This window comes from Acinonyx jubatus, chromosome A1, assembly GCF_027475565.1.
Source record: "Acinonyx jubatus isolate Ajub_Pintada_27869175 chromosome A1, VMU_Ajub_asm_v1.0, whole genome shotgun sequence".
In the NCBI taxonomy this organism is placed as follows: Eukaryota; Metazoa; Chordata; class Mammalia; order Carnivora; family Felidae; genus Acinonyx; species Acinonyx jubatus.
In genome coordinates this window covers 149,572,309-149,591,121 of record NC_069380.1, presented here as the reverse complement: position 1 = coordinate 149,591,121, position 18,813 = coordinate 149,572,309, and the positions used below count along the sequence as shown (strand labels likewise).

The 18,813-nt window shown below is 37.1% G+C and overlaps 1 long non-coding RNA gene across 4 annotated transcripts in view; it reads right to left on the bottom strand.

The window, feature by feature from the left end:
- Positions 1-18,813, bottom strand: part of LOC106968734 (uncharacterized) — a 133,435-nt gene that overhangs the window by 4,202 nt on the left and 110,420 nt on the right. For 2 of the 4 annotated variants that reach the window (XR_003413751.2, XR_001429189.3), the window contains one exon: positions 1,984-13,549. This is a non-coding gene — a long non-coding RNA (uncharacterized LOC106968734). Of the gene's footprint in view, positions 1-1,983; positions 13,550-18,469; positions 18,782-18,813 lie in introns of those variants that run through there. The other 2 variants (XR_008299589.1, XR_008299588.1) reach the window with 2 other exon arrangements.

Here is an 18,813-nt window from a genome sequence, read left to right as displayed (position 1 = left end):
CTTCCCCTGAAAGCCATCCAAGGGCAGAATCCTGTTGCCTTTGTTCACAATAAATACGACATAGAAAGAACATGGTATTTTAGACAGAGCTTTCAGAAAAATCCATATAAGGGCAAAAAAGAAACATTTGATGCTGAATTCTTTCCTAATTTAAGACATTTTGAGTCCAGTTTTTATTTAAAAAAAGGGGGGGATAAGAAAGATTCTAGGGCAAATGTTCCTGGGATTTCTTGTGTGAGCTGACAGTAGTAATCAGCAGACATTGTCCAAGTCATTGAAGTAACCCCAGTTAACCTAAATGTCTCCTCTGTGTGCCCAGCCTGTACCAGCCTGCACAAGGATCTCAACCCTTCCCCAGCCCGCAACCTTACCCCCTGAATCTCGGCACGCTTCAGTACTTCAGCATTTTAAACACCTCGGTGTGTTGGTTTGAAATTGCGCTCAAGTCACTTGGAAACATAGCATGATCCAATCCAGTGCTTATTAAAGCAGAAGATCTGTATCAGAATCACCTGGAATTTTACTAAAATGCAGAATCCTGAGTCCATGCCTGGAATTGCTGAATCAGAATATCTATGGGAGAGACCCAGCATCTGTATTGTTAGAGATGTTCCTATGGTTTGAACCTACCCGTGTCAAGAATCCCAGACTTTGAACCCTAATCTTAGTTCTGCTATTAAACATTCATTTTAGCCTTTCAGCCAGTCATTTTAATTTCTGCAACTCATTTCTTCAACTGTAACACAGAATTGTTGTGAAGTAATATATGCAGAAGTACTCATACATATTTAAAAAAATCCATTCACACATGTACTTGTGAATCTCTTAGATGATAAAGTGTTAGATCCAGGTATCTCTTTATTGTATTTTCCTTATTGGTAACGTCTTATTTCTAGCTGAATTTCAGTAAATAGTTGTTTAATGCACTATACAGCACAAGAGTTGGAAGCATTTGCAGCCTTATACTTAGAGAAAAACAATTAGCCCCCAGGAGTCCACATCAATATACAATTTATCTTGGGTGAATTTACAATTGAGCAGGGTCCTCCCTAGGACTTGAAGGTTAATCAACTATCAGAGTCGATTAAAGTTACTAAGACTGTTGTTTGCTGTCTAACAAAGCTCATAAGGTGGACATGTAAGGCCTCCTTGCTAATTTATTTAATTTTCCAGAAGAAAAATAGCTCAAGAAGCCTAGTACGTCATGTTGACTACCAAACATAGATCAGAGTATGAGTCAGGAGATTTTTTTTTTTTATGAAGAAAAGAAACAACTCTTTAATTGAGGATGTTATTTTAATGTTTTTCATGTCAATACTTTGATTATTATAATCCTATTTTACAAATGAATAAATGGAATCACATGGAAGTTAAGGGGCTTTCTCTGACAGCCTGGTATCAGTCAAAGTATCTGCTGATCACTTGGGCCTGGAAACACATCCTGCACCCACTGAGTGCTGAGGCCACCAGCTGACATTAACTGAGGTGTCTCACTTCTGCTCTGTCCTCAGGCTGACCAACTCCCTGTTGTCAAGTGAAATATTTCTTTCTTTAAATATGATAAGGTCTTCATTCAGATTTTGGTCTGTTTTATAGGCTCTGGAGTCATTTTGTTTTGTGAAGTCAGGATTTCCAACAAGTTCGTTTTACATGGTAAAAAGAACACTTTTTTCTACGAATAGTTATATATTTATGACATTGACTATTTGAAAAACTATATATACAACAAGTATGTCAAATCCTAATTTCAATAATAGTATTACAAAGATGAGGTTAAATAATTTTAAATGGTCAATCGATATAAAGTAATTTAAGGAAAAAACATTAACATTTTCGGTATCATGCAGATAGGGCCATTTTGCAGAAGGAGTAATACAAACAATTTGGGAAAGACTACTTTAAACTGACTTTACATACATGTCTCTGTTTCATTTTGAGTTGCTTTTATAGTTTAATCTTAAGAAAAAAACATTCATTTCTCTGTTTTCAAAATTTTCAGGGGCTGCTTCAAAGTAGCCTCTTTTGATCCAACAACATATAGGTACTTCATTCGACTTTAAAGTGCTGAGATTATGACTGAAAATCACTAAACATAAAGAGAGTAATGACAGCTTCATTTATTGACTTTTGCCTTAAATTATACACTGCTCTTGCCATTGCAATATACAATTGTTAATTACCAGGACCCCTGTGATGTAGGTATCATTGTCCCCAATTCATAGATATGCAAACTGAGATTGTGGAGGTGGAATAATTACCTTCAGCTCCTTTATGAAATATGGGGCAAAAATGGAACCCAAATCTGTCATTCCCTAAAATCTTTAGTCTTTCCCCAATATATGTTAGTTCTCTGCACTAAATTTCCTAAAATATATTGTTGCCATTTAAACTGTCTTACATAGTCAAGTTTCAGTGAGCACATTATAGTTACAGAAAAACTATAGGCTATATCTGTGCGTACCTTTAAGTAAACTGAATTGATTATATTTTTAATGGGTTACCTTTGGAAGCTTGGCCTCTTATTATATCACCTCTTCTCTGAAGTCAACATTCCCCTGCTTCCCTTGAAGATGAAAGCGTGGCAACTATATTTGTATGTGAGACCCCATCTTCTATATAGCTAGGGGTCAACACCTATCCTAAGCCAAAGTTAATCTGATTGATTTTCTTTCCTGCAAATCTGTTCTGAGGTCTGCTTTGCTAAATAGAGGACATGTAAATTTGGGAGCTTTGGGGCAGTCGAGGCACAGAGAAGACTGAAGCATCCAGAACCAGAGAACTAGGCCTTGAGAAGAGAGAGAAAGAGTGAGAACTACTATCTGGACTCCTAGTTACAGCCTATCATGAGCCCCAGTTATTGCATTTCCTGCCCTTGCGTTATGTGAAGTCTCCTTACAATAAATCTTCCTGTTTTAATTAAGCTAGGTTGATGTGGATCTCTGTTATTACAACTAAAAAGGCGTTAAGTAATACTCAGAATGTTGGAAAGAAATCTCTTCTTAAAAACACTTTGCAGTGAGAGATCTTGAATCATTCAGTCTCTTCTGATCATTTACTGGTAGTGACCATCTATAAGATGATTTCACTTAGCTCTAGAACCCAGTCCATTTGACTGCATTATAATATACACACTTAATATGCACATAAATGACTCGGGTTCTTTGTTGGGTTTGATTAAGTTGTCTAAACACTTTTTCATCATAAAATATTCAAATGAGAAAATATTACATTCTCCCCTAAAGAGCAGAAACATAAAAGATAGTCTTTACCAAATAAACTCCTGTTCATCTCATTTAGGTCCCTTTTAGTTGTTTTTTTCTACTTATCTTGTCTTTAACATTCTTACTGGAAACTCCGGCATAATTTTTGACACAGACAAAAGTAGAGGCAGATTTAGTAACCAAAACATGTATATTTAAAAATTGTCCCTTATTTAGCATATGTTAATATGGTGGTTCATACCAAAGGAACAAAATAAAATCATCACAAGAAATGACTGCAAAACACAAGCACCCTGGATAATTCAAACTAAGCTTTATGGCTGGTTCAAACAATTTGGTTTTGATTTCATACATCACCAAAATGAGACATTAAAGAAGACTCTACATGGAGTGCTTTTTTTTGTTGTTGTTCACCCACTTTTTCCCTTGGGTTTAAGAAAGAAAAAAAAACAGTGGAAACCATAGAATTTTTTTCATTGAATTGATTTGTAAAAATGAGTTTGGCAATTAAAATCAGATTTTTTAAGAAAGAAAAAAATACTTCTGAGTAAAGCACTTATACTAAAAGTTTTAGCAGAATGTGGATTAAATTATTGGTTTTTAAACCACCCCTTAAAAATGGCATTCACTCTGGAATGAAAAAAACAGTAGATCCAAAGTAGAACAAGATTTTGGCCAGTAAAATTAAGAACTAAATTAAAACTTGCTGTAAATTAATTGCAAATTTCATAATCCTAGAAAAATTCTGACTAAAACACCTTCCTAGCTGAAAAAAATGTTTTTCTACATGTTTCCTTTTAGTGATTGTTTCCGGTTTATTACAGAAATTCTTCAGGCTATAGCTCCTGCAGTTTGATCCTCCAAGTAGATTTTGGGTAGCAAATCCACTAGCAAATCCAGTCTTTTGACCTTGTTTCTTTTGCCTGAAAGTTGTTCTTTTCAATGCTCCTGCCCAAAAGAAAAACAGGAAATCTAGATATGTGGGAGGTGCCCTTGCTCTGTGAGCTGCCACAAGTGATGGCAGGTGCTAAAAGATCAGAGTGCTAGCAGACCAGAGCTGAAGTCATAAAGACTTGTTTTTAAAGAAAAAATATCTTGTTAGTGGTACATTAATATTATTGTGTGTCATGCCATAGATGAATTTACTTCTACTATGTAAACACTTTGCTGAAAAAGGGGGCTAGCAGATGTTGATTTTGAAAGGAAGAATTAATGCATAAGGCTTAAATTGAATATTTTTGTTCAAAACCTAAAAACTCCATGTGCATTACTCACTGAATCTATCAGACCACTACGAGTAATTATTAGGCACTGTTGATATATTAGTATATAGCAGAGGAATTGACCATGCTGACCCTACACTGAAGAATAAAGCTTTCCATGAAGAGTCTAATTGAGATAATACCTCCCTAAATTCCCACAAAGGTGCTTTGACCCCTGGTTAACGCCAGTGAAAACCTATAGCTGTTAAAAAGCAAATGCCTTTAAGCCTCCACCTAAACTCTTTTTACTGCTTACAGGATGCTTTTCCTGCAGAAAGAGGTATTTTTTTCTTTTAGTCTCAGTTTATATGTTGCCTCTTCTATGTTGAAGCTTCTCCCATGTCAGCTCCGGCCTCTCACCCAACCCCCATTGCAGCAAAATTAATAAATTAATCATATCCTCCTCTGTGTTACCATAGCATTGTGTTAATACCTGTAGCACAGCACTTATATTGTATTACAATTAGCTCTGTATGCATGGATTTATCATCACGATCCTGGAAATTTATGAAAGTGGGAACAATATGTAATTCATTCGGGGCTTTGTTTATAGAAGGTACTCAAAACATGTTCATCAGAAACAAGTGAATAAAATCCTCTTAATGGAGGTGAACTCATGTATTCACTCATTCATACCTCTATTCTACAAGTAATGTTACTTAGGATATATCTTGTGTCTTATTGTAAAACATTTTCTCAGACACCTACAGGTCATTGAAAATCTTTCAAATTCTTGACATCAGGCAGTGGGCAAGGGCAGAGTAAAAGAGACAAGAAAACAATTCCTCCTGCTTAAAATTTTTGCCCTTGGCTATCTCTGATGCTAGACATATAGCAGGTGCTTGATGAAAACTTGTTGAATGATTGACTGATTGATTATAGCTGAAGTTCAAATGTTTTCTGTCATAGCAGGTGATAAAAATACCTGCTAAAATTTTCATCTTCTGCAAAAACTTTCTTATGAAGTCAAGTTTTGTCCTGACAACTAACCCACACAAGACTGATGTCACTCCTCATGAAAACCTTCAAAATTTCTTGTATGCATATCTTTATATTCTAAATGCATCCATTAATGTTTACGTAGTGTTTGCTCATGCTTTATGCCCCTTCCTTCATATGTTGATTTTCTCAAAGTGAGACAAAAGCCTTTTATCCCTGAACTAAAAAACCGTACATTTGTGCTTCTATAAACCAGGAAATTTGATTAATTGGTTTTCAGCAGGACAATGATCATTAACATTAACCATGATCACCTGGAGGCAGTGAAAGTTTTGGGGCTCCTTCTGAAATCTAATCCAAAGACAAAGTTACATCTGGTGTCACGCTAGTATCAAGCATGGATAACCATATTCGTACGTTCTTCAGCTTTCAGTTGGAAGATACTTTCAGACTAATATATTTCAAGTGAAATGCAAGGATCTCTTTAAAAAAAAATCTGGTAAAATGTGTCTGGATACAAACAGGGACAGAAATCATCTTCCTCATAGAGCACCTATTCCATTTCTGAAGAAGTCTAATTCTTAGAATGCACTTCCATTTACTGAGCCAAAATCAGATTCCCTGAACTTCAAACATTGATCCTGGCTCTAGCCTCTAGTGTTTCAAAGATTTAATCTAATCCCTCTTCAAATATTGAATAGCAGCCATGGTTCCCTCTAGGTATTTTCCAGTACAGCCTATAAACCTGACTAAATCTGTATCATCCAGCACATGTGTCTCTTAACCACAAGGACATCATGAGAGATCACTTCAAAGGCACTGCTCACGTACTAATGCCAGTACGTCTGTAACCACCAATTAAATAAGCGAAGTGAATTGGTCATGATTGCTGCTGAGGAACTCATGTTGGCTGTTAGTGATCACTGCCTGCTTTTGGGTGCACATATGCAATCTGCTTAATAATTCATTTGGCACTTGGCTCATTTTTGTTTCCAGAATCTATCTTTCATTCTATATCAGTCACAATTCGACTGGGGAGGGTGAGTCTTAGTATTTAAAAGAGTGGAAGGGAGTGGATTTAGTACAGGGAATTGGTTACACAGACACCGAAAGGCTCACTGAACAGGGGGTGGTGAGGCAACCGCAGATCAGAAATAGCAGGAAGTCACTAGGACTTCTAGGCTAGAGAATAAAAGGGAGGAGTCTGTGATACCAGGGCCAGGGGTGACGGTCACCTGGAGAAGGACGCAACTGTGACAGGAATGGAGAGCAGGAGTTACAGCTATAGAGAAGACATTACCTGAGACATTTCCAGAGATATCCCCCGAGGCACAGAGAAATAGGGGAGATAACCTGACTTGTCCCTTCCTCCAGCCCTTTACTCTCCCACTGGGCTTCCCACTGGCTTCACCCACTGGAGAGTCAGCTGACACAGAAATCTGGGAAACTGAAACGCAGCCTGCGGAGGTGGGGAGTGCAGAGCAAAGCAGAAGGGCAGAAATGGGTGCCTTTCCACAATACTCCATGACTCTTCAAAGACAACATACTTAAAGAGTATCTCAGTACTTCTGATAATTACCTTAATTACAGCACTTAATTTATTATGGTTTGTTTTGGAGGTTTGTCCTCACATAAATGTCTTCCCTAACCTTGAACAGGCATGACATAACTGTGTTGTTATTGTTGTTGTCATTTGCCTCCACATCTTTTACCAGTGTGTTGCATACAGAAAACAGTAAATTAATATAATTTGTCTGACTCTGGAAAAATCTAATGTTCTCCCCCCAAAAGCTCCTCTTTTATTATCTCCTCCCGTGTTTGAGGCTCAATTTCTGCTTAATCATGTTTGTGCTATGTTCTTTAGTTTATAGTTAGTGTTAATAAATAATTAACTGGAGTTAAGTAGATCCAGTTTTCCTTCTTAGAGGGTTTACTAGACAGTATCCTCACTTACTGATAGTTTTTCTAACAATACACACCCAATTTTTATTGTTGTGATAAAATGCGTCATGAAAATGTTCAACTGGCATTTAAAGCATATCAAAAGGCTCTTGACATTATACTTTTACTTTTTAAGTAATTCCCTATTTTTCTTTTGAGATTTTAGTATGAGAATATTTATAATGTATCCCTGGAACACATATGTTAGCATTTAAAAGCCAGGTAGCTTTGTAAAATCATCAATCAGCTGACTGAGTTTATGAATTTAACTCATCTTTCCCCAACAAAATGACAGGCTTTAACAGTGACTGACAGAATTGAACGGCAATTGTATCGTTGTGTCGATAGAGGATGCACATCCAGCTTTTCCTGACCATCCAAAGTAATCATTTTAATCACTCACACTAGACTGGTCCTTAAATGGCAATATACAGAACTGTTCTATCCCATATAGTAGAGTCTGGCCACGGAAAGCTACCAAACCTTAAGATGTGGTTCTTCTGAAATCGACATAAGCTATATGCACAAAATACACACCAAATTTCAAAGACCTGGTATGGAGAAAAGAATTCAAAATACCTTATTCATATTTTATATTGACTACGTGTTAAAATGCTAATAGTTTGGAAATACTGGGCTCAATAAAAATGTTATTAAAATTAATGTCATCTGTTTCTTTTTATTTCTTAAGTTTAGTTCCAAGAAAATTTAAAAATATATATGTGGCTAGCACTTGTGGCTTTCTTTGTATTTTTTTTTTGGATAGTGTTAGTCTAGGGCAAATGAAGAAGAGTGTCGGTGGAGACAGGGTGTAGCAACTAAAGGAGAAGTCATCTCTCCTTTTAATTAGTTTTGTAATAGCAACAGATTCAATGTCAGACATTTAGAAGAGACAATACTATTCTCTTCAGTCAAGCAAAACTCCCACTGTGGTTCCTAAGAGTTCTGCCTGAGTGAAACAAATGAGATTAAGCCCATGATGTTTACTTCGTACTAAAACATTTTCTCTTTTCTGAAACTTTCTTAGTATAGTGCTGGCTACCAGGCTGTAGAAATGCAGAATAGAGAAAGGATGAAGGAACAATTTGAAAGTGTTGTTTTGAAACATGTAACTAGTGCTGTCAGCTGCTGGTTCTTTCCATTTTGTACATTTACATTTCCTGACTGTAGTTTAAGAACATTTCACTGCGTGTTACTATCAATCATCCTTAACCTAGAATTGCACTGTACATTAGTAACAGTTAATTGGCATATTTAAAGTAAATAGCTACTTAGTTTTGTTGTGAAGGTTTTGCATACAAATCTATAACACCACACGCTTTGTTTGTTTCGATAGCAAATATCCCTGTCTGCAACATTGCCACTTCTGTCAGTAGATGAATACAGATGCAATCACATTGAAATACCCTGCACAGTCGACGACAGCCCAAATGACGTGCAGTGTGTAAGCAGGCACTCTTTGCCCATCAAATGATGCCCGTACAGAGGGAAGAACACAAAGACATGAATAGGAGAGGCAATGTGAAGTTTTAGAAAGATGGTCGAGAAAGAAAAGGGAAAAAATAAAACAGGAATTACCATTTTGCCTATGTGTTTTGTACATGTTAATGAGCTAAGGGAGATTACTTGGCATACATGGTCTTGAACTCTGCCATTTGTTCAAGGCCAGGTTCACACCCAGCAAGCAACATACTTCCCAAAGCCCAGGGAGAAAGACCATTCTGCTCCCCATTCCCTCAGAGACCAGTAACAAGTGGAATTGTCCTCCCTTGGCAGCAGGGCTAAAATGGGAACGGGTTAGGTATTTGATAATAGAAAAATTTTTTTTTAAAAAGGACCTTTTTCCAACTGTGAAGCTAATACTTCTATGAGATATACCTTAAAAACAAACAATCCACACTGTATTTTTGGTGAATGCCAGTGTCTCCTAGACCCAGAGAGACGAATGTTTACCTGAGTCCCAATATTTCCTTTACTCCCTGCACCAAGGAGTCAAAGAGATCATCTGGTAGGAACGTGGTGTGTGTGTGTGTGTGTGTGTGTGTTGAATTAGATGAGGTGTCACCCTTTCCCTCAGCCATAATTCTGTAATAGAATTTCCACAGAAGCAACAATAAAAACAATTGTTCCTATGGATCATTTTCACAGCCCATAAAAATCGTATAGACTGACAAAATGTTTCAAATGAAATTAACAAAATCACTAATAAGAGTACAATGAGGAATCAGAAATCATAGTGATACTATGGTTAGCACTGAAAACATTATCACAACTCTATTAAGAGGTTAAAGGGAGGGAAAAAAAGGTTTTATGGAGGTAACCTGGAAAGAGTTAATCACTACTCATTTCTGATTTTCTTTCTTTGATGAAATTCAAATGTGGAATACCAAACAAACAAACAAAAGCTTTACTTAAAATATCATTTAGATACATCATCATTAAGTAGGCTTTGTGACTTTTTCAATGGGCTAACCCAGCTCCGGCGTTTTTCAAGTGCTCGCAATGTGCCAACACACCCTGCAAAGAGAGAAGTGTTCTGAGCATGTATGTGTCCTTCATCTGCTTCCACGTACTACATCTACCTTGAAAGGGAAAAGAAAAACTGCAAACCATATCATCTCAAATAGTAGAAAACGTGAAGAGGGAACTTCTTTTCTCTTTGTCAAACTATCAGGGAGAATTTCCCATCTGTTCTAAATTTCTAATATTGAACTCTTCAGTTGAGATCCACGGTCTTTCATGGCTCACTGCAAATTTCTAAATAGATGTTTTGCCAGCACCAACTGAAAACTAAAAAGCCGGAATTCCTAGTGTTTGCAGGGTTCTTTATCCACTGAGGCTCTCTTATGTGAACTGGTAGCAATGCCATCCATGCTGCTTACCAGGCTTGGGGATGCACATGTCTCCTGATTGCACAGCCCATTCAATTCAGAACTACATCCCACTCCTTCCCAGAGTGATTGTTGTGTCCTTTTCCTTTCACAGTTATCATTAAAGCTCCTGACGGATGATAAACGCATAGCTAGATTATTGCTATAACGTCCTCTTTGGGCGTGGATCCATTGTCTTTATTTCAATCCATCTTACATAACATGATGCAGTTATGGACTCTAGAGTGAGGCCTCTTAAACTGTCTGAACATGGTTACTGAACATGGTTTTTATTTCCTCCAATCCATCATGGACTGATACTTAGGTAAACTAAAATAAAATGAACTTCTGGAAAAGTGATCACATGCTTGGATGCCACAGCTATGTCAAATTGCTGTAGAAGTTTCTAAATGCTGACTCTCAATTTCTGTATTTGCCTCAACACAGACCTTTCACACATTTGCTGATCAGAATCAGCGTGCAGACCACATGGTGACAGCACCAATGAACTAAATTCTATCATATCATCCTTATTTTCTAGGCTCACCATTTACATCACTCCAGGCCAAGCACAAAAAGTAAACCTAAAACTAAACCGTCTGTTCAGATGAGTTGCATCTAGAAAATACCTGAAAGATTCTTTCTCTCCCACTAAATATCCCCTGATCATAAAGCACGTTAGGATCCTGTAAGTGTTAGATAAAATTGTCAAGGATTTTATGGCAAAGGGGTACCAATACCTTGATCAAAGTATGGAAGTGCAGGATACTTGAAAACATGGTGGCCACAAAGGGCTTATAGAGAAGCAGAAAAATGACCAAAAAAATCCCATCCAAGCTTATGAAAGAAAATTGTAACAATATCTTGCAAAAGGGACATAAAAACTATACCAAAGTTCTTGTCACTAAGATGACCAAATTCAGAACTTGAAAGGCTAAATATAGGAAAAAAAAAGTTAAATGAAGTTCTTCTGTGTACTATCCCTTATACCCAATTTTATAAAAGTCATCAAACTGTTCATTTTATGTTATATAAGAAAAATATCCAGATCAATTTCTGAAATTTTGACTATATTCACTGATGTCAATATGTTGCAGAGATGCTAAGAGACATCTCGGTGAGATACTCACCTTCCAGCTGTGCCCAGGTATACCATTTGTCTTAAGGACTAAAATTCAGGGATAACAATACCCTCTCATCTATAGGCTCACAGTCATAATAATCTCCTTCTTTCTGGATTCCAATGCTTGAGCCAGATTACTTTTCATACTGTTTCTTCATATACTTTGCAACATGATCACATCGTATTTTTCTTCAAAACTCTGGCAGATTGTTTGGGCTAGAGATAGATGGAGACAAGAGGCACCATCTGGTGCAAGATCTTTATTCCTTGTTAGCACTACAGGAGTTCTGGTATTTTACATGGTTCAGGCAGTAGCAACAAATTTTTTAAATGCATAGATTGAGAAGGTGTAAGATGGTCAAATGGCCCTTGGCACTGTCTAAGCACATCACTAGTTTCGTTGGTGTAGAGTTGGGTTTTTTTGTTTTGGGGTGTTTTTTTCCTCCAATTCAGACAACCAGTGGCATATGGTTTCATGATTCACAAAGATGGTCCTTGACTATAGATTTGACGATCTCAACACAACTTCCAGGCTTGCCAGAGCTGTGTTACAGCAGAGAGAGCAAATAGCTCATGATATTTCTCCTCTGATGAGTAAGCTCCAAAATCACAGGTTTAAATTTGATCTGGGGCTGAAAGAAAAGGAACCATGCCCTCCCATGCCAGTATCCATGCTTTTTCTTTGTCAGAGGTGAGTGTCTATTTCTGCACCATTGATCCATGGCTTCAGGGAACAAAAGCTCAAATAATGCCCAGGTTAATTCTGTTGGCTTATACTGAATATATACGTTTGCTCTTTTCTCTATCTTTCTACTCTTTGGAACCCCAAGCCTTTCCTGAACTTTAGCTATAGTTCTACAAATCTAGCAACGATTTAATAGAATTTTTTTCACCTTTCACACACAAAGTCAGTGTTTTCTAATGGAATTAGCTAAGAGTTGGGTGCCAGGAGATTTGCTCAGAAGCTATCACAGCTACCTTGTGAGGATAAGTGAAAAAATGAACTGGAAGGAACAGCGCTTTGGAAACAAACTAAAACATCAGAAAATGGGGCTTATACAAGTTAATCTTGACTGCAATTCAAGAATAAAGTTAAAGGAAACCTCACCTGTTGGCTCCTGATTTCACAAGGCTCCTTGGAGTTATTGCTGTTGGAGTGTGTTGCCAAAACTTTGAAGTATCTTTCTGATGATCATATTAATGCCGTCTTAATCTCTGAACTGTTCTGCCGTTATCCTACCCATGTATGGTCCTCATTCTCCTCTATCCTGTCAGCCATTTCCTTTGATTCTTTTAAACCCTCCTGTGTCTTTCACGCTTACTCCATATACTTTCTTACCCGAAGACTCACCTTTTTACAGTTGTATGGGGCCATGAATTACAACTTTTTTCTACTGAGTTCTTTGGTCACTTATCCCTGCCATCCATCACTTCTCCACTGAAAGCCTCCTTTTTTTGATAACATGAAATGGTGCAGATATCAGTAGGGATGGTTGGAAATGAAGAAGGAAAAGAAGAAATAACAGAACAAAAATAGGGTGCTATGTTGAAAAACGTAGATGTCAATATAACAGCAGATGGTGGAGATAAACTCACTATTAATATGGTCAACTTGGTGCAATTACCACATGGCCGCAACTGTAAACCATACATACAACTCAGAAATATAACAAGCTCTGCAGGCAGTTATTCACTGATGCTCTTTAGTCAAGAGGTATGCCACAATTGATTCTTTTTGTATTTGTCCAACAGGCGGAGTACCTCACAATGTTGATGTCATTTTTCTTCAGAGCTAATGATTTGTGAATAGTCTTATTTTTATGTTAATAGCAAATTATCTCCTTCAAAGTTCAAAGGAAAATATCTGTGTGCTCCTCACACACCTCAGTTTCAAGTCTGTAATGGAAATCTGCTTCTTCTTGGAACACATGCCCCCAAAAGAAGTGAATGTACACCACTCTGTCTTGATAAGTAGGAGAAAGCAATCTCCATGTAGTAGTTCATTTCTTCTCTACTCTGTATGTTGGGGGTGAAACAGAAGTTGGAGTCCAGGGAATGACCGACCGACAGTATGCTTTAAATTGTAATGACTTCACACAATCCTGGCTTGGGAGAGAAATCCAGAGCTGGTGACAAATTTAGGATCTAAGTTGCTCTCAATAAATAGACCATCTCAAAATCTCCAGTGGTTCCCTGGTGAATATAAAATAAAGGCCATACTTATCAAATTGACATTTAGAGCTCTCCACAATTTGATAGCAACCTATCTGTCCAACGTTTAAACTATTTTCATTCACTAAGCTGAAGTTTCCTGTAGAAAAGTCTACTCACTATCACTTAATAAAACATTATATGGATTCTAGCTTCTGCAGTTTCATTTGCATGTATCCCTTTTTGAGATGCCCACCTCCTTACCTTTCAACTTATCTAAACATCTTCCGTTTAGATCCGTCCTACAGACTCATGCCATCTATGTTTCCTTCCTAGTTGCTTCAGACCTTGATGATCCCTCTCTCCCCTGACCTCCTACACAGCTGATTTCCCACTCTACCCATTAGGCTCTTATTATGGGCTATCTCTGATTGTTAGTTAACATTTTTTACATATGTCCTGTCCTCTCTATGAAATTTTGCTGTGCCAGATGTTATGATTCGGTCCAGAGTGTAAATTCCTTGGAGATAATCACTCATTTTTTGTGCAACCTTTACAGAAAAGGCACTCATTATATTTGTCAATGGATCATTTTATTGAATTCCTGCATTTTAAATATAAGTACATAATCAATGTTAAATGTTCAACTCCAAATTTCTCTAACTGTAGAGATGTTTGCCAAATTGAGTCTGGCTTTATAAAAGCATATTGCTAGGCATTAATGTAAGCCTGAGATAACACCCTAAAATCTAAGCTAGAAAAATACAGACTGAAAGCCTAAGAAATAGAGATAAAATTAAAAATTTCCTTAAAAAATCTGTAACAAAGACCTTTTTAAATATAATTTGTTTTTAAGGACATCTTTTCAATATATTTAATATATTGAAAAAAATATATTGAAAAAAAATATATTTTTTTAAACAAGAGATCTGTAGGATTGACCTCATCTGGTATTCACAGCAAAAATAAAATATGTAAACTAGCTTGTGTTGAAAAAATGCTGAGACAAACCTGGTCAGTATAGTCTCAGCTAAGCTCTGAAAGAAGCATTCTGAATAACCTAGGACAATGGAGCATTCTACAAGGAATTCGGGAAAGTAAATTAGAGAAGGTGACAGTGTCTAGAAAAATAAATATAGTGACAAAGACAAATTTTACACTGGCAGCAATGTGATTATATCTATATAAGACTACTGCACAAACTTTTTATACCACAGTAAACATTCCATTCAGCCCAGTAATTGTAAATTCAGTCAAACAACCAAGTAGATTGCCTCCACTCAATTACCTGGCTGGTCAACTGAACTGACTGAATGTTTAGGCATTAAAAATATTTGGCTCATAACTTAAAGTGCCCTTAGAATGCAAAGAGTATATAGCTGTAAAAATCATTTTCTCAGCTTAAAGTAACACACAAAATGTTGTGCTACAGACCATCAGCTGTCCACCAAAATGTGTGCTCTGTCTATAGTGCAGAGTTGCTGCTACAGAGTGGTTATGGAGCCAGGGAGTCCATTTTTCAGTCTCCTTGCATTTAGGTGAGGCCACCTGGCTAGTTCTAGTAAAAAGTAAAGAAAGAAGGAAAGAAAGAAAGAAAGAAAGAAAGAAAGAAAGAAAGAAAGAAAGAAAGAAAGAAAGAGAGAAAGAAAGAGGAAGGAAGGAAGGAAGGAAGGAAGGAAGGAAGGAAGGAAGGAAGGAAGGATGGAAGGAAGGAAGGAAGGATGGAAGGAAGGAAGGAAGGAGGGAAGAGCAAGCCTAAAAGAGCCTAAGTAGTGAGGGTTATCTGGGGACTAAAATAGTTTAAAAAACAAAACAAAACACTGATGCCTTCTCCCCAATTCTTCTTCCCCTGTTTGCCCAGGCTCTTTTCCTTTACATGTTTCCATCATTGCTACATTATGCTCCTTGTGGTTGAGAGATTTTGTCTTAAGTGTATTTCAGCTCAGGCTACTATAACAACAATAACAAAAATAGACTGGGTGGCTTAAACAACAGACATTTATTCATCACATTTCTGGAGGATGGGATGTCCAACAACAATGTGCTCCCAGATTTGGCTCTTGGTGAGGGCCATCTTCCTGGCTTTCAGAAGGCTGCTATCTGGCTATATCAGCATGTGGCCAAGAAAGGAAGTTCTGGTGTCTCCTCCTCTTCTTATAAGGAGATTAATCCCATCATGGGAGTTCTACCTTCATGACCTCATATGGACCAAATTATATCCTTAAGGCCCAACCTCCAAATATCATCATATCAGGGCTAGGGCTTCAACATACAAATTATAAATTTGGGGGCGGAGAAGGGACACAAACACTCAGTCCATAAGCTTTCTCTTCCCAAACCGGGTATTTATTAACTTCTGTGTGCCCACTCACAGCTTAAAGAGAGGCTTAGAAACAACCCCAATTATCCAATGAAAACGGAGACCACTACCCATGCATCATAATTCAATATTTTGATTATAATAAAAATAACGATGATGGTGATAATAAAAACGGAATGGTTTTTTTGTTTTTAGTTAAGAGTTTTTAAAACAGTTTGTAAAAATGAATACTATGTTTAAAGGCTTTTTTTTTTAGTCTTTCAAAAGGAAAAAAAATATTTCAATTAAAACTGAGTTAGGTGAGCTTAAGCAATCTCTACAATTATTTTAAAAAAAAAATGAGCCTGTTGCAATTTATTCCCTCCAAGGCATTCACCGGGAAGGCCCCTGGAGCATTACATTAGCCTAATATTCAAGTTACTCATTCAAACAACAGTCCATCCAAAAAAGCCCCCTGCAGAGTCCGTACTATTACTCAGTGCAAAGAACTGCATTGTCTTCCTAAACATCTAATTTAGAATGAACTTAAATGAGCTCTTATCTGCAGCACAGTCTTATAGAGCCGCCAACATTACCCTGAAGCTGCACCAGGATAAAATACAAAGTTAGGGTCCTGTGAACTGCAAAGGAGTGAGACAAACTCAATGTGCCCATAAGATCTTGGAAATTAAACACACTTCACCTAATTGTTCTACAATTTCTTTAACTGTTAGCTAATGTTAGCATTTACAAGGGAAACCAGTAACTTAAGCAAAAATCCTCCTTTTTTAAATATATAAATACTACTTTTCCTTGGTTTGAACTGATTTTCCCCCTTTCCCCTAACTTGTGCTGTTATTTGGGGTTTCCAAATATAATAGTGCTTCTGACCATTCTTAATTGCACCGTAATGGGTGTTAAGCACAGGAGTGTGTGCAAACAGACTCGACTTTTCTAGTTTTTGACTGTTCCTTGCCTCTGGCCTCTGTCAGAGAGGCTTGCTAACTACATCTCAGGGGAGCAATCACATAGCTTGACTCAGCCTGTGGCTCTGACTATTGGGACTTCCTGAAGTCACAACCACTTTGGCGTCCAGAACTGGGGCACAGCGTGTCTACTCTTCATAAAATCCAGAGATTGCAAGTGTGAAACGTGAGAGCTGATTAGGGATGCACCTTAAATGGTATCAAGGGAGCCAGTTAGCAATGCAAAATATGAGATAATATAAACATAACACTCACTGCCAGTTGATCACTTATGTGAGCGCCACGAAAAGCAAAACACAACAGAAAAAAAAAATTGAAGGCGAGCAACAAATAGATTTCTTCAAAGATAATTTTGAATAAAAGTTCAATTTCATGGGAAAAAATGCATAATAAAATGATGTGGAATGATGTGCCAGAAAAAAATTGATATGTCTATTTGTCTTTCTGGAACTTGGCTCTGTATTAATCATTGCTAATGGGTATATCTAGTCCTTTTAATACATACACTCTTCCTTTCTTGCGTGTTATTGATTGAGAGAATTTGAAGTTAGAAGATGCAATTATTTTGGCTGTCTTTAAACTTCTGTGACTACAATAGAATGATTCCATTTTCTCTCTTAAAAAGCCGGAGTAATTTTGATTCAGGAATTTCTTTTTTAATTATCAGTTTTTAAGGAACATAGCATCATGCTTAGCAGAAGGGCCCTTTCTTTCTCAGTATTCTGGTGTAGCTGCTCTCCTGTCGGCCTAGGCTTTCAGAGAGAGGAGAAAAAAATCTTCATAAAAGCTTTGGCCTAATTAACAAGAATGAACTAGATTTTATGATGAACAATTTATAGGCAGTTAATAGAGCTCATACACGGTAGCCAGGAGCTAGATAATTTATCATAAAAGGAATTTCAGTTACACTCCTAATCCCCATTCTCTTGATATTGCAACCAACTGCATTTACAATTGCCACTTTTATAAGCTTTGATTTACTGACAAATGATGCTGCATTTTATAGAGTCATAATGAAACTTACAAACGCAGTAAATACTTGTATCTCTGCCCATATGCTTCAAATAGCTTGCCAAACAATTTACTCTTCTACATTGTTATCTCTAGATGAAAATAATTTTTCAAAGATCTCCTAAGGATTCTTCATACTAGCACAAATAAAAATAAAAGTAATAGCAAATTGTTTATTAACGTTTGTTGAAAAGAAACTGATTTATCCACATTTTTAAAGGACTTCTATAATGAGTTATGGATGATAAATACTTCTCAAAATTATAAATAAGATGAAATAGCAAATATCCAAACATAATTTTTTAAAGGGCAGAATTTAAGGTAGGTGAGACCCAGGAGATCATACTGTCTCTTATCACTTGGTGTCTTCTTGCTGTTCCTATTTCAGTTTATTTTATTTTTTAATGTTTATTTACTTATTTTGGGAGCGACAGAGAAGAGAGAGAGAGAGAGCACAAGCAGGGAAAGGAGAGAGAGATTGGATCCTGAGCAGGCTCTGTGATTTCAGCCCCGGGCTCAGTCCATGAGTGGAGAGATCATGACCTGAGCCAAAATCGTCAGATACTTAACCAACTGAGCTACCCAGGCACCCCTCTGTTCCTATTTTAAAGTTATAACAAAATATGGCAACACATTGTGGGGACAGAACTGGGTGACTGTACATACCATCATATCAGCTTCATATTCTTTATCCAGTGATCTCTAGAGGAGCTCTTGAAGTCCTCAAATTAGGTAGCACTTCCTTCAGAAAGGCTCCCCTGACCACGGGCATCCCTTCTATATACCTTCTTACCATCCTATTCTTCCTCTTGTCACAAAAACAAATACAACTGCATTGCAACTGACTGATTAGCGTTCATATCCCCCATTGACCATGAGCTCTAGAACAGTAAGGACCACCATATTCCAACTCTGGAGTCAAAACAGTGTCTGGGACATAATGTATTTGTGAATGAGTGATGTTCTTGGTTTCCAAGCCTGTTAACAAAAGTGAAAATAAATCATTCTAG